The sequence below is a fragment of the Triturus cristatus genome, chromosome 5_2 (assembly GCF_964204655.1).
Source record: "Triturus cristatus chromosome 5_2, aTriCri1.1, whole genome shotgun sequence".
NCBI lineage: Eukaryota > Metazoa > Chordata > Amphibia > Caudata > Salamandridae > Triturus > Triturus cristatus.
The window spans coordinates 176,335,635-176,348,955 of record NC_140588.1 but is presented as its reverse complement, the minus strand read 5'-3'; the positions used below and the strand labels follow the sequence as shown (position 1 = coordinate 176,348,955).

Sequence of the window (13,321 nt, the reverse complement as noted above, 5' to 3'; positions counted from 1 at the left end):
TTCAGGATGGTTTCTATCTGGGTTGAAGGGGCGCCACCTGGCCGCTCCCAACCTGGTGCCCCAAGTACACCACGGAACCTGCCCGATCTGGCACTTACTCGCCTTGATCGTGAGGCCTGCCCTCCGCAGCGCCATCAACACTTCCCAGAGGTGGCGCAGGTGTTCTTCCCAAGTGGAGCTGAACACTGCGATGTCATCCAGGTAGGCTGCACTGAACGAATCCAGCCCAGCCAACACCTGGTTGACCAACCTCTGGAAGGTGGCAGGGGCATTCTTCATCCCAAAGGGCATAACCCGGAACTGGTAGTGCCCATCTGGGGTGGAAAAGGCTGACCTCTCTTTGGCCCCATCGGTCAAGGCGATCTACCAACACCCAGACGTTAAATCAAACGTGCTGAGGTAGTTGGCAGCCTCTATCCGATCTATGAGCTCATCAGCTCTGGGGATGGGGTGTGCATCAGTCCTGGTGACTGATTTGAGTCCTCTGTAGTCCACACAGAACCGGAGTTCGGGTGTGGCTCCCGGCGCTGCAGCCTTTGGGAACAAGACCACTGGGCTGGCCCAAGGACTGCTGGAGGACTCAATTACCCCGAGTGCAAACATCTTGGAGACCTCCTCCTTGATGCATGTCCTCACCCTGTCCTTGTGCCTCACAGGTGTACTATCCCCAGTGTCCACATCATGGACGCACCAATCAGTGACACCGGGAACCAGGGAAAACAGATCAGAAAATTGTCCCAGCAGCTGGCGACAATCATTCTGTTGCTCACGGGTCAGGGCGGAAGAGAGGATGACACCATCCACTGACCCATCCTGCTCCTGGGCTGACAGGAGGTCAGGAAGAGGCTCGGTCTCCTCTTCCATCCCAGCATCTGTTGCCAAGAGCAGGCCCACTTGGGACCTCTCCAAGTGGGGATTGAGGCGGTTGACATGAAGGACCCTTAAGGGGTTCATGGGAGACCGCAAGTCCACCAAATAGGTAACAGGACTCTTGTGCTCCACAACCTCAAAGGGACCGGTCCACTTATCCTGGAGCACACAAGGCTCCACGGGTGCCAAGACCCACACCTTCTGTCCAGGCTGAAGCTCTACCAGATTGGCATTCTGGTCGTACCACCGCTTCATCTCCTCCTGGCTGGCTTCCAGATTTGCCGCAGCAAGTTGCCTGAATCGCCTAGTCTGATTCCTGAAGGCCAGCATGTAGCTATATACATTCTGGGGAGGTTTCCTGGGAGATTGCTCCCAGCCTTCCTTGACCAGACTTAGAGGTCCTCTCACTGGGTGGCCACACAGGAGCTCAAAGGGGCTGAACCCTAGAGACTTCTGTGGCACCTCACGGTACACAAAGAGAAGGCATGGCAAGAGGACGTCCCACTTACGCCTCATGGGTTCTTCCAGACCCATTATGATGCCCTTGAGGGTACAGTTGAATCTCTCAACCAACCCGTTTCCTTGGGGGTGGTAAGGGGTGGTAAACTTGTAGGTTACACCACACTCTTGCCAAAGGGATTTCATATACTTGGATATGAAATTGGTACCCCGGTCAGACACCACCTCTAGAGGAAATCCCACTCTGGAGAAAATTCCCATCAGTGCACGTCCCACCACGGGGGCCGTCACTGTCCTCAGAGGGATGGCTTCCGGGTACCGGGTGGCATGGTCCACCAGGACCAGGATAAACCTGTTGCCCATGGCTGTCCTGGGATCCAGTGGCCCCACAATGTCAATCCCCACTCGCTGGAATGGGGTACCGACCACAGGGAATGGCTGGAGAGGAGCCTTCTGCTTCCTCCCACTCTTTCCACATGCCTGGCACGTCTGACAGGTCCTGCAGTGATTGTCTGAACTCCTGCGCATTTGAGGCCAATAAAAGTGGGTGACAAGCCTTTCAAAGGTCTTGCCCTGCCCCAAATGTCCTGCCAATGGCACATCGTGAGCCAGCCCCAGTAGGAAGGCTCTGAAGTCCTGGGGTACCACCAGCGCACGGGCTGACCCAGGCTCAGCAACCTTAGGCTCTGTATATAGGAGGTCGTTCTCCCAGTAGATGAAATGTGACCCAGACTGATCGTCCTACGGCCTGGTCTGCAGCCTGCTGCCGCATACCCACGAGAGAAGGGCATTCTTTCTGTGCCTTACAAAAGTCCTCCCTAGAGGGGCATCCTCCATGCTGCCAATGGGTCAGCTCAGGCAGGTCCCCCAGTTTAGCTATCTGTTCTCCTGTCGGCTCCAGGGCATCCCCCTCCAGGTCTGCTTCCTCCTGAACCATGGGAACTTCAGGGGCCTGTTTCCCGCGCCCCCTGCCTCCTCTCTCTAAGGCCGGTCCCTGGGCCTCCCTCTCAGGCTCCAGGACCTCTTGAGCACCTCTACTTGCTGCCATGGACCGCGTGGTGACACACGCCCAATCCGGCATACCCAACATCTCCAGGTGAGCACTCTGCTCCACCTTAGCCCAAGGTGAGCTCTCCAAATCGTTCCCTAACAGACAGTCTACCCTCTTCTGTGCCCATGACGAGATGGTCTCAGTACGGAGCACAGTCGCGCTGTGCCCATGACGAGATTATCTCGTCATGACACCCACCCACTAGGGAAGCGCCAGGCACAGGAGGGGGAAAAGGCCTGGCACCCAAGGGGCTACAGGCATGGCGGGCCTCACAGCAACCTGAAGAGTACCAGAGACCCCCCCCCCCACTCAAAGGGAACCTGAGCCACCTTGCAGTGACTCTCTGTGTTGTCAGCGGCAACAACTGGATAGAACGCTCCTGGGACAACCTGCTCTTGAGACACTAGGTGACACTTGACAGCTGTCACACTGGCTCCTGTATCTCTCAGAGCTTCCACCCTATGGCCATTGATGGTCACCCACTGCTTGTATTTCTTATTGTTATCAGGCAGCTGGGTTTGGGGGACCAACTCACAGTCTCCTAATGAGACAAGGGACATCTCTGCGGGACCCCACCCACCTTGGACTGCCATCTCCTCCCCCAAGGCTACACTAGCCATCTGCCGGGGTGGAGCACCAGTGGGTGCTGGTTTACCATACAAAGGACACTTTAAATCAGAGGCAAAATGCCCCAGGTTACCACACTTGTAACATTTTATGGGCCCCTTTTGAACAGGTGGACCTGTCGGAGCCCCGGTCGGTTTCTGGGGTGGGGAGGCTGAGAACCTTTCCCTTGGTTCCCTTGGGGATTACTTTGGGGCCTTTTTGGGAACTCCCTCTGGTTACCCCTGTCCCCCCCACTCTTCTGCTGGGGACCCTGCTCACCCTTGGCGGAATCTCCCATTGGACCCTTGTGGACCCTGGTACTGACCCAGCGGTCCGCCTCCTCAGCAAGCTTCCTAGGGTTAGTCAGCCTACTATCAATCAGGTGCTGGCGTAGCTCAAGAAAACAATTACTGGACAAGTGCTCCCATGCCATTAAATCAAGAAGCCCTTGAAAATCATCAACCTTGCTACCCTTCACCCAACCATCCAGTGCTCTGCAAAAAAAAGTTACATACTCTACATACGTACTGTTTGGAATCTTTGTGCAACCCCTGAGCCTTTGCCTATACAACTCAGGGGTCAACCCATACCTAGTCATCAAAGCTGCCTGCATATGGAGATAAGAATTATAATCATCTGAAGGCAAGTCTAGCAGTGTGTCCCGCCCCTCACTAAGGAACCGTCCCCACAACCCCGCTCCCCAATCCTTCTCAGGGACCCTGTGGGAAGACATGGCTACCTCATAGGCTTTGAACCACTGCCCTATGTCATCATTTAAAAACAATTCTTTTACCACATCCTGGTATGTATACACTTGATCCTGTCTGCACTGACGGTGTGCTGCCACCAGAGGGAGTAGACTCTAAACCTTTAGCTTTTAGATCTAATTCCCTCAACTTCATTTAATGCTCCATTTGGATTCTTCTCTCTTCCAGAGCCAGCTTTTTGCTTTCCAGCTCCAGTTGCCCATTCAATTTAAGTTTTGCCATTTCCATCTCATGCATCCTGGTTTCTTTTCTGTCTGCCAACTCTTCTGGTGACAGGCCTCTGCCCAAGCTATGGACGCTTCCTGCTGGTTCAATTACTACCACATCCTCAGGTGACCTTGACTCAATCCACGCCCTCAGCGCCTTGAGTAGGTCTGCCTTGACCTTACGTCCAACAATGGGGACTTTGAACTTTTTACAGAAGCTCTTCAGCTGGGCCTTGGTGTAGCCCTCTAGTCTCTCCTCTTCCCATTCAATATCTTCAATTTCAGAGACTACAGATGCTGCTCTCTCCACAACGACTAAACCAGGCATGATTTCTTAGAAAATGGCGATTTCCAACAAAACGAAAATTAAAAAAGTATGTGGTTCCGCTATTGGTCTGCCTTCACTATGTGGCGTTCACCAATCACTGTATATGTATCACAAATGCAAATTCGTAATCCTCACCGCTGACCACCAATGTTAGAACCCGGGTTCTCTGGGTGGCACAGGTAGGTACTTGTGTCAAGCAGGGAACCTTTCCTCTAGTCAAGGTAAGGGGTTACACTCCTAACACAACCCCTGCTCACCCTCTAGGTAGCTTGGCGCGAGCAGACAAGGCTTATCTCAGGGCGCGATGGTTAAGCATTTGTGACCATATACAGTAACTCAATGGCAACCCCACAAATGGACTCCACACTGGGGTTTATCAAAAAGAATTATTTTATATAATAGGCAGACTTAGCACAAGACGCAATAACGATAAACAGCCTCACAATACTTTTGGCAATAAGCAGTTCTTGATTTACGCGTACTTTCAAAGTTCTGTGCGGTTCGTTCTTCTTCGTACGGGGACATGAGATGCTTAAGAGCGGGTCTCACAACGCTGCTGATGCTCCGGTACGAAGCGTACACCCTGCGGTGCTTACGAACGGGGCTCACAATGCTGCAGACGCTCCGGTGCCGAGTGTACACCCTACGGTGCTTAACATACACAGTACCTTGTCTTGGAGAGTTCGTCACGGACGATGCGGGGAAAAACCAGCACGTGGTACGTTGCGATGTCCTCCTGTTACGGTGCGAGCTACGGCTCGTAGGGGGCCTTAGTCACGATGTTCGTGGGGACGGTGCGTAGGTACGGTGCTCTGGCTGTTCGTTGCGGCGTACGAGCCGTACCTTGAGAGCGGCGCCTTTTCTTTAAGCACGGTGCGAAGCAGTCAATACGCTCCGATTGTGAGCGACATACCAACCACTCTACGCACCGCAGCCTGCCCACAACAGGGGTAGGGGGGCACGCTTGAGCAGTACGATGCGAAGAGGGGGAATCAAAGTGCGGCACGAAGTCCTTCCTTCACGGTGCGAGCTACGGCTCGTAGGGGGCCTTAGTCGCGTTGTTTAGGCCGGACAGCTGGGCACAGGCTTTCCAGTGTACGCGCCGATCTAGGAGGCGCACACTTCTCTCAGCTTCGGTTTCACGGTGAGAACGGCGGTTCTCAGCGGCGGTCCTCAAGGGGGTGAAGTCCACTGGTCCTGGGACTTCGTTCAGGGGGCAAGCTCAGTCACAAGCCCTTGGAGACCTTAAAAGCACTAGTTGAAATAACGTTTCTGGATAATCTTTCTCCTCTCCTTCAGCAGCAAGGCCACCACTGCAGGCCAATCCCCCAGGTCAGGGACAGTACTCCTCCTACAGCTTTCCCGGTTCCTTCTCTTCAGGCAGAGGTTCGTCTTTTCAGCAGGATCTGGTTTCTTGGGAGCAGGGTCCCAATACTTATAGTGCGATTCTTTTGTTCTTGCAGGCCAGGGGGGTCCTTGCCTAGTTCGGTCCGGTTTCTGAGCACTTTGTTGACATGATGCAGGCTTCTGCTTTCAGTGTGCAGGGCAGAGACATCAGACGCTCCACAGGAGGTGGAGCCAGCATTGTAGTGGCAGAGCACAGCCCTATTCAAAGTTCAGGTGCACTCCTCCCACCCCCTCCAGGTGTAATCTTCCTATTCACCACCTGGCTGCCCAGCCTGTCTCCTGGAATTCCCCAGCCCTGTCACTCACACAAACCAGACAGCAGATACACATCAGCGCAGAGGCGGGCTGAAATGGTTAGGCAAGCAAATGCCAACTTTTTTAAAGTGGCATTTACAAACACAGAACATTAAAATAAACGTTGCTAAAAGATGTATTTTATTATTCTGAGTTCAGGCATACTAAACTCGATTTTCTACCATGTTCCCTGGGTCTGTTAGGATCATAGGATGTAACAATTCTAACAGCCCATTCTGGCCTATGGAGAACAGGTAGCCTTACAATAGTGAAAAACGAAAATGGCTGTAATTCACTATTAGGAAATGCCACACTTATCAGGGAATGTCCTACCTTATGCTTACAATGCACCATGCCCTTGGGCTTACCATAGGGGTGACTAATATGAAGTTAAGGGAAGGTTTAGGGACTGGCAAGTGGGTGCACTTGCCCAGTCAGCATGACAGTACCAGACTGCACGCAGGTCCTGCGATGGCGGACCTTAGACACATTTTACCAGGCCGCTTCTGTGGGTGGCACAACCAGTGCTGCAATCCCACCAGCAGCATTTGTATTTACAAGCCCTGGCACTCCTGGTGCACTTTACTGGGGTCTGACAGTAAACCAAATAAGCCAATCATGGAATCCAACCAACATATACATTTTATATAGGGAGCACTTGCACTGTGGCACTGGTTGGCAGTGGCACAGTGCTCTGAGCAGCTAACACCAGCAAAACACATTAGGCACAGCAACAAAAAGTGGAAGGGAGACTCACGCCAAGGTGCCAGGTCTAACAATGAGTCAACCGCAACAGGGTATAGATCTTCAGAGTCAATTGCCACCTGCCCCTAAGCCACATTTTGTGAGTCAAGCCAAGTACAGTGTGGACGCCGGATTCCCAGAAGGAAGTGGTAAGAAAAATGTTGTAACCTCGCAGTTTCTTTTGCAGGACCCACTTCTCAATTATGAGCAGGAATGACGGTGCCTGAGGGGGGAGGAAGGGGAGTGCGTTCTTGGCGCATCCCTACCGGTAGATCAGTCCATACGTAGAAGGTAAAGTGGAAGGAAATGTTATCACTTTCTTGTTGGACACTGGTGCTACCAGGTCTACTGTGAGAACAGCAGACATTCCTAACCTGGCCCTCTCGGGTGAAGCCATCCAAGTAGTAGGTGTCTCGAACAAACAGATTAGAACCCCGATCACAGAACCCATGGAGGTGCGAATCTGCAATTTTATAGAAATGCACACATTTGTAGTTTGTGACTCAAGACCTGTAAACTTGCTTGGAAGGGACTTATTGTGCAAAATGAATTGCACAATATATTGCACACCGGATGGTGTTGCAACACAAACCCCAGATGAAGATGGAGTTCACAAGTTCATGTTAGAAAAACAAGGGACAGAAGTAAATGAAATGTATTCGATCATAACCAAAGATGAATTACCTGCTGAAGTCAAACTGACTGTAAATGCAGAGATATGGGATTTTACTGGAAAAGAAATAGGATTAATGGTGAATGTAGATCCCGTAAAAGTGACAGTGAAAGAAGGTGCTATTTATCCAAATACTCGACAATACAAAATGAGTCCTGAAATAAAGGCAGGCGTTGCAGCAGAGATTGAGCGATTAGTCGAAAAGGCATTTTGAAAGAAATAATGAGTAACTCACCTATAATTGGCATTAAGAAACCTAACGGGAAATATAGGGTGGTTCAGGACTTGAGAAAAATTGTTGTACCATGTTGTCCAGTAGTGCCTAATCCAGCTGTGATTCTTTACCAGATACCATGGAAAGCAGGTTGGTTCACAGTAATTGATTTATGTCATGCATTCTTTTCTATTCCATTGCATCCAGATAGTTAGTTGTTATTTTCATTTAAATTCGAGGAGCATGTTTACATGTGGAATTGTGTGCCTCAAGGGTACACTGAAAATCCTTCAATCTTTAATCAGATTCTCAAAATAAGTCTTGAGTCTCTTGTGTTGCCCAGAGAATCAGTCCTGGTGCAGTACATTGATGACCTATTGGTTGCGTTAAACACACGAGATGACTGTGTCACTGATTCAATTGCATTGCTAAATCATTTGGCAAAAGGTGGACACAAAGTGCCCCCCGAAAAACTTCAATTTTGTAAAAACTCAGTCAAATACCTGGGACATCAAATAGAGAGAGGAATTAGAAATGTGACCTGAGAAAGAATCAGAATAATAAGACAAATGCAGTTGCCACAAACCCAAAGAGAAATCAGAATGTTTATTGGGTTCGTAGGATATTGTAGACAGTGGATTGTAGGGTTTTCTTTACTGGCTAAACCCCTGATACAGATGACCAAAAAGAGAGCAAAGGGCCCCATAGAGTGGGATGATGAAAGCATGGAATCGTTTATAAAATTACGAAATTGTTTGTGCGCAGCACCTGCTTTGGGAATGCCAGACTACAGAAAAGAATTTGCATTGTTCTGCTATGAGAGAGATAATTGTGCACTCTCAGTCCTGACACAGAGACATGGATTGATGCGAAGACCAGTGGCATATTTTTCTGCTACACTAAACCCTGTGGCATGTGCATTGTCAGGTTGTCTGAAAGCTGTAGCTGCAACTTGTGTGAGCATAGAACAAAGTGAATCAATTGTGATGGGACACCCTGTAAAGGTGTACGTTCCCCATTCAGTTGTGATTTTGCTGAACAAAGCCCGAACGCAGTACCTCACTCCCAGTAGGTTAACTAAATACAAGAGAATAATACTGGGGGCTGAAAACGTGACTATAGTGAGGTCTACTGTTCTCAATCCACCTACCTTACTACCTGATCCATACCAAGAAGAGGTGAAAGATGAGGTCGAACATGAATGTCTTGATGTGACTGAACTTAGCACCAAACCGCGTCCTGACATACAAGAGGAACCCCTGAAAAATGCAGATCATGAGCTATTTGTAGATGGCTCATGCATGCGACACGAGGAGGGAGGATTAAGTGCTGCTTACGCTGTGTGTACATTGGCTGGAATAGTTGAAGCATCCTATTTACCAGAAGTGAGATCTGCACAAGTAGTCGAATTAATCGCTTTAATTAAAGTATGCAAAATTGGGGAAAATTGGAGAATAAACATATTTACTGATAGCCAATATGGTTATGGGGTTGTGCATGATTTTGGCCAGCTATGGATGCAGAGGGATTTCCTTACTTCCTCAGGAACTCCCATTAAAAATGGAAATGTTGTGAGAGAATTTATTGAGGCAATTCAATTACCAAAAGAGGTAGCCGTGGTTAAGTGTGCTGCTTACCAATCAGGAGATGACTATGTGACAGCCGGTAACCGATATGCTGACCAGGTTACCCAGCACTGTGCAAGACATAAAATTTCATTAAATAAGAAAATCGAAACATGTGGAATCAGCTGTCAACTTATGCTACTTGCAGGAGTGGGGACCTGGGAGGAGGTAAAAGATCTGCAGGATGCAGTAGAAATGAGAAAAAAGGAAGACTGGGTAAAAATAGGATGTCAAAGAAGAGCAGAAGATGGTGTGTGGGTTTGTTATGATAGCAGACCAGTAATGCCAGACAGTAGGCTTGCACCTATGGCTAGGATGTATCATGGAGACACACATGTAGGCAGAGATGCAATGATTCGACTTTTCAGACAAGATTGATTTGACACAAAATTCAGGAATGTAGCAGAGAGTCTTTGCCAAAGATGCTTAACATGCCAACAAATGAATCCTGGTAGGAAAACCATGGTTAGTTTGGGAAATATTGGAAAGGCAGAAGGTCCCTTTGTAAGACTTCAACTAGATTTTGTTCAACTGCTTGCTTGTCGAGGATTGAAATATGTACTTGTCATAGTTTGTTTATTCTCAAAGTGGGTGGAAGCATACCCGACCCGAAGAAATGACAGCTTGACAGTGGCAAAACTCTTATTAAGAGAACTCATCCCTAGATTTGGTTTTCCAGTAACGATTGAATCAGATAGAGGGTCTCATTTTAATAATGAAATATTTCGACTAATATGTGAAGCATTCAAAGTCGAACAAAAATTGCACTGTGCTTACCGCCCAGAGGCTTCTGGGGTGTTAGAACAATTGAATGGCACAATCAAGTCAAGACTCAGAAAGGTGTGTGCATTCATCCCACTGGAATGGCCTGATGCTTTACCTCTTGTTCTAATGGGACTCAGAAGTATTCCTGACAAAAATACTGGATTGAGTCCCCATGAAATACTCATGGGAAGAGCAATGAGACAAGCATGTGTACCAGGACACAAGCTGTTGAATATAACTGATGACTTGGTTTTGGAGTATTGCAAAGAGTTGGCTGACAGAGTGCATTCTATTTCTCATCAGGTTGGGGAAGACGCAGTCAACAGACAGCTGAGCCAAGCGCATGATCTGAATCCCAGTGACTGGGTAGTTGTGAAGAATCAAACTCGAGAATTGTGCCTAGCACCAAGTTGGGACAAACCACATCACCAGGTTATACTAATTACCTCAACAGCTGTAAAGTGTGCAGGATTGCCTAATTGGATTCATGCAAGTCATACCAAAAGGGTACCAGCTCCTGAAGAAGAAGGTTTTCAATTGACGCGAGCAGTTGAAGTTGCTGAAGGTTTTGCAGCTGGAGAATCTCCTATAGAAGATCCTGAAGTAACTGCCCAAGAAAAACCAAGCACCTATCAGGACGACTGGATCCCAGTGGTGGACATACCTGAAGTAATTGTAACAAGCATTGGCATAGCCAATAGGTCTCGCCTTTGGGACCTTATAAGTGTTTAGCCATGCAACAATTGCATAACTAAATACTTATAAGGTCCCAAAAGCGAGACCTATTGGCTATGCCAAGCGGCCGTGGGACCGTGAAAGTGATCGCGATCAAACATCAAAGCGGCCGTGCGGCCGCGAAAGTGAAAGTAATCGCGGCGCGTGCGCCCGCGCACATGCACTGTAGCTCTAGGCTGGCCTGGTAGCACTTTTTGGAGCCCTCTTAATAAGTCTCGCCAGACCAGCGCATGAGCTGGGTCAGGCGAGACCTAAAAACTAGGAGTCAAACACAGTTAGATAGACAGGAAAAGAGTGAGAATCAGTCAGGTATAGAAGAACTCGCTCAGGAGAGTAGGGATACAACTATTAGGGAACATGAGCAGGAACAGTTAAGGAGAGAACAATATACTCAGACAGAAGAAAATCAAAGCCTCATTCCTGAGTCTGAGGAGGGACGGGTAGGGTATAGAGAAACCTTTCAGGCAGGAGAAAGTCAAAGTGTAAGAAGACCTGAACAGGACCAGACAGGCATAGAAACACAGGTTCAGGATACAGAAGAAAACCCAAACATCACCGATCCTGAACAGGGTCAGATTGATGTAGATGAACATATCCAGGCAGAACAGGCCAAAACAATAAGCCCTGGACAAGGTCAGATAGAGGAAATATGAAGATGAAGATGATCAAATCGTGCCACAAATAAAAGAAAATAAAATAAGCCTTGAAGAAACTGACAGTGCAGTGAGAGCTAAGAAAAGCCGAAAAGGTGATAATTGGCCAAGGATTATCAAGAGACTGAAATACCGCCTTAAGACAATCAGTGAAGAACCTGATCAAGTAAACGAAATATCCAGCCAATCTGAACCTTCCACTGAAACTCCATAACGAAGGAGCCAAAGATTGAAGACATTGAATAACAAGTTCAAGGGTCCTGAGTGGACATATGTCATTCTTGAAGATTTTGAAAATCTCGACATAAATGAAGAAACTGACGAAAAACTGAATGTTGAACGAATTGATGAGGAAGTGAGACCGACTTAAAAGAAAAGAAGACGCTTAAGGTGTTATCTCATACCAAGTTTCTGAATTAAAGAAGAGACAATCTTCTTGTCCAAAAATGTCTGATAATAAAGTTACTGGAAACCCAAAACAAAGCTGTATAAAGAAGTGCTGTAGGATCTGTATATGTAGCCTATTATTAGTCTTCATAATGTGGGTAATGTTAGCATTAGCTATTCCGTATTTGATGGTTACGAACAAACAGAATAGTACTAATACACATACAAAGATGGCAAACATTAAAGGAGAAAGAGTTGACTTAGAAATACCAGATGAGTTAGATTTACACCACACTGTGAATAAAAACGAAACTGATTTAAATGTATTTGCATATCTATTAGTACATTATGTAGAAACAATGGAAGTTAGTGATTGTTATGTTTGTATGAAATTGCCAACCTCAGTAGCTGAAGGGGTAACTTATCATCACTTACCTTTGACATATGGTATTTCATGTAGTGTATTGGCTAGTTTATTTTATAGAACTGGAAAACTACAGTATTATTATTCAAATGTAGATGTAATATTTTCAGAGGTCCCTATGCGAAAGAGCATGAACCCCATCCTTAATACTAGAGACTCACAATTCATGGGTGAATACTTTCTAACAATGAAAGCAATAGATATAGCTGATGCACACAAACGCAACTTAACATGTAAATTAGATGAAGAAGAAAAGATATTTTGGAATCTAGTAGAACAGAGGAGACAGGATTTCCAAAGAAGGGCCTCTGAACCGAAACCTCAGATACCAAAATGGGCTGAGAAGGAAGACATTTTGGTAACTGGCAAGACTCATGCTGCTATGACCCTGGATTTTGAAAAGAAAGGGAAAATCTGTCTTCATAGATTAAAAACAGAATATAACAATGCATTTATTGGTTCCAGTGAGTGTGAACATAATTTCTTAGTAATTGGGGGTTGGGGACTAAAAGGAGGAACAGTATTTCCTGGAATATATTATATTTGTGGAAACAAAGCCTATTTTAGGCTGCCTGATCATTGGTACGGGAGTTGCTATTTTGGAAAGGTATTCCCTCTAGTCTATCATGTTAAAAGAATCACTGGAAGCAATGATGACAATAACGGACTAACCCGATATAAAAGAGTTAGTTTTTCTGAAATAGTAGGTGACATATTTGGTGCATTGATACCTTCAGTGGGTGTTCTGCTGAATTCTTGAAAAATCTGTCAATTGTCTACAGTAGTTGATCGGTTATCTACTGACACTGCTGGAGGATTCTTATTGATCAATACAGAAGTAGGTGCTGTTAGATCTTTGGTTTTGCAAAATCGACTTGCCCTTGATATCTTATTAGCAAAAGAGGGTGGAGTCTGTAAAATGTTGAAAGCGTAACATTGTTGCACTTATATTCCTGATAAAAGTGTAGAAATTGGAGGGTATATTAAAAATATTACACATTTGGAAGAAGAACTGAAACCACTGGAGGTTTTCAGTGTATGGAAGAAAATAACTAATAGTTTTTCCGCTATAGGTGGTTGGTTTTCTAACGTAGGTAAAGATATCTTAGGTCA

At 47.0% G+C, this 13,321-nt stretch overlaps 1 protein-coding gene across 2 annotated transcripts in view; it reads right to left on the bottom strand.

The window, feature by feature from the left end:
• Window positions 1-13,321, bottom strand: part of DIPK1C (divergent protein kinase domain 1C) — a 461,342-nt gene that overhangs the window by 255,253 nt on the left and 192,768 nt on the right. The window lies entirely within an intron of this gene.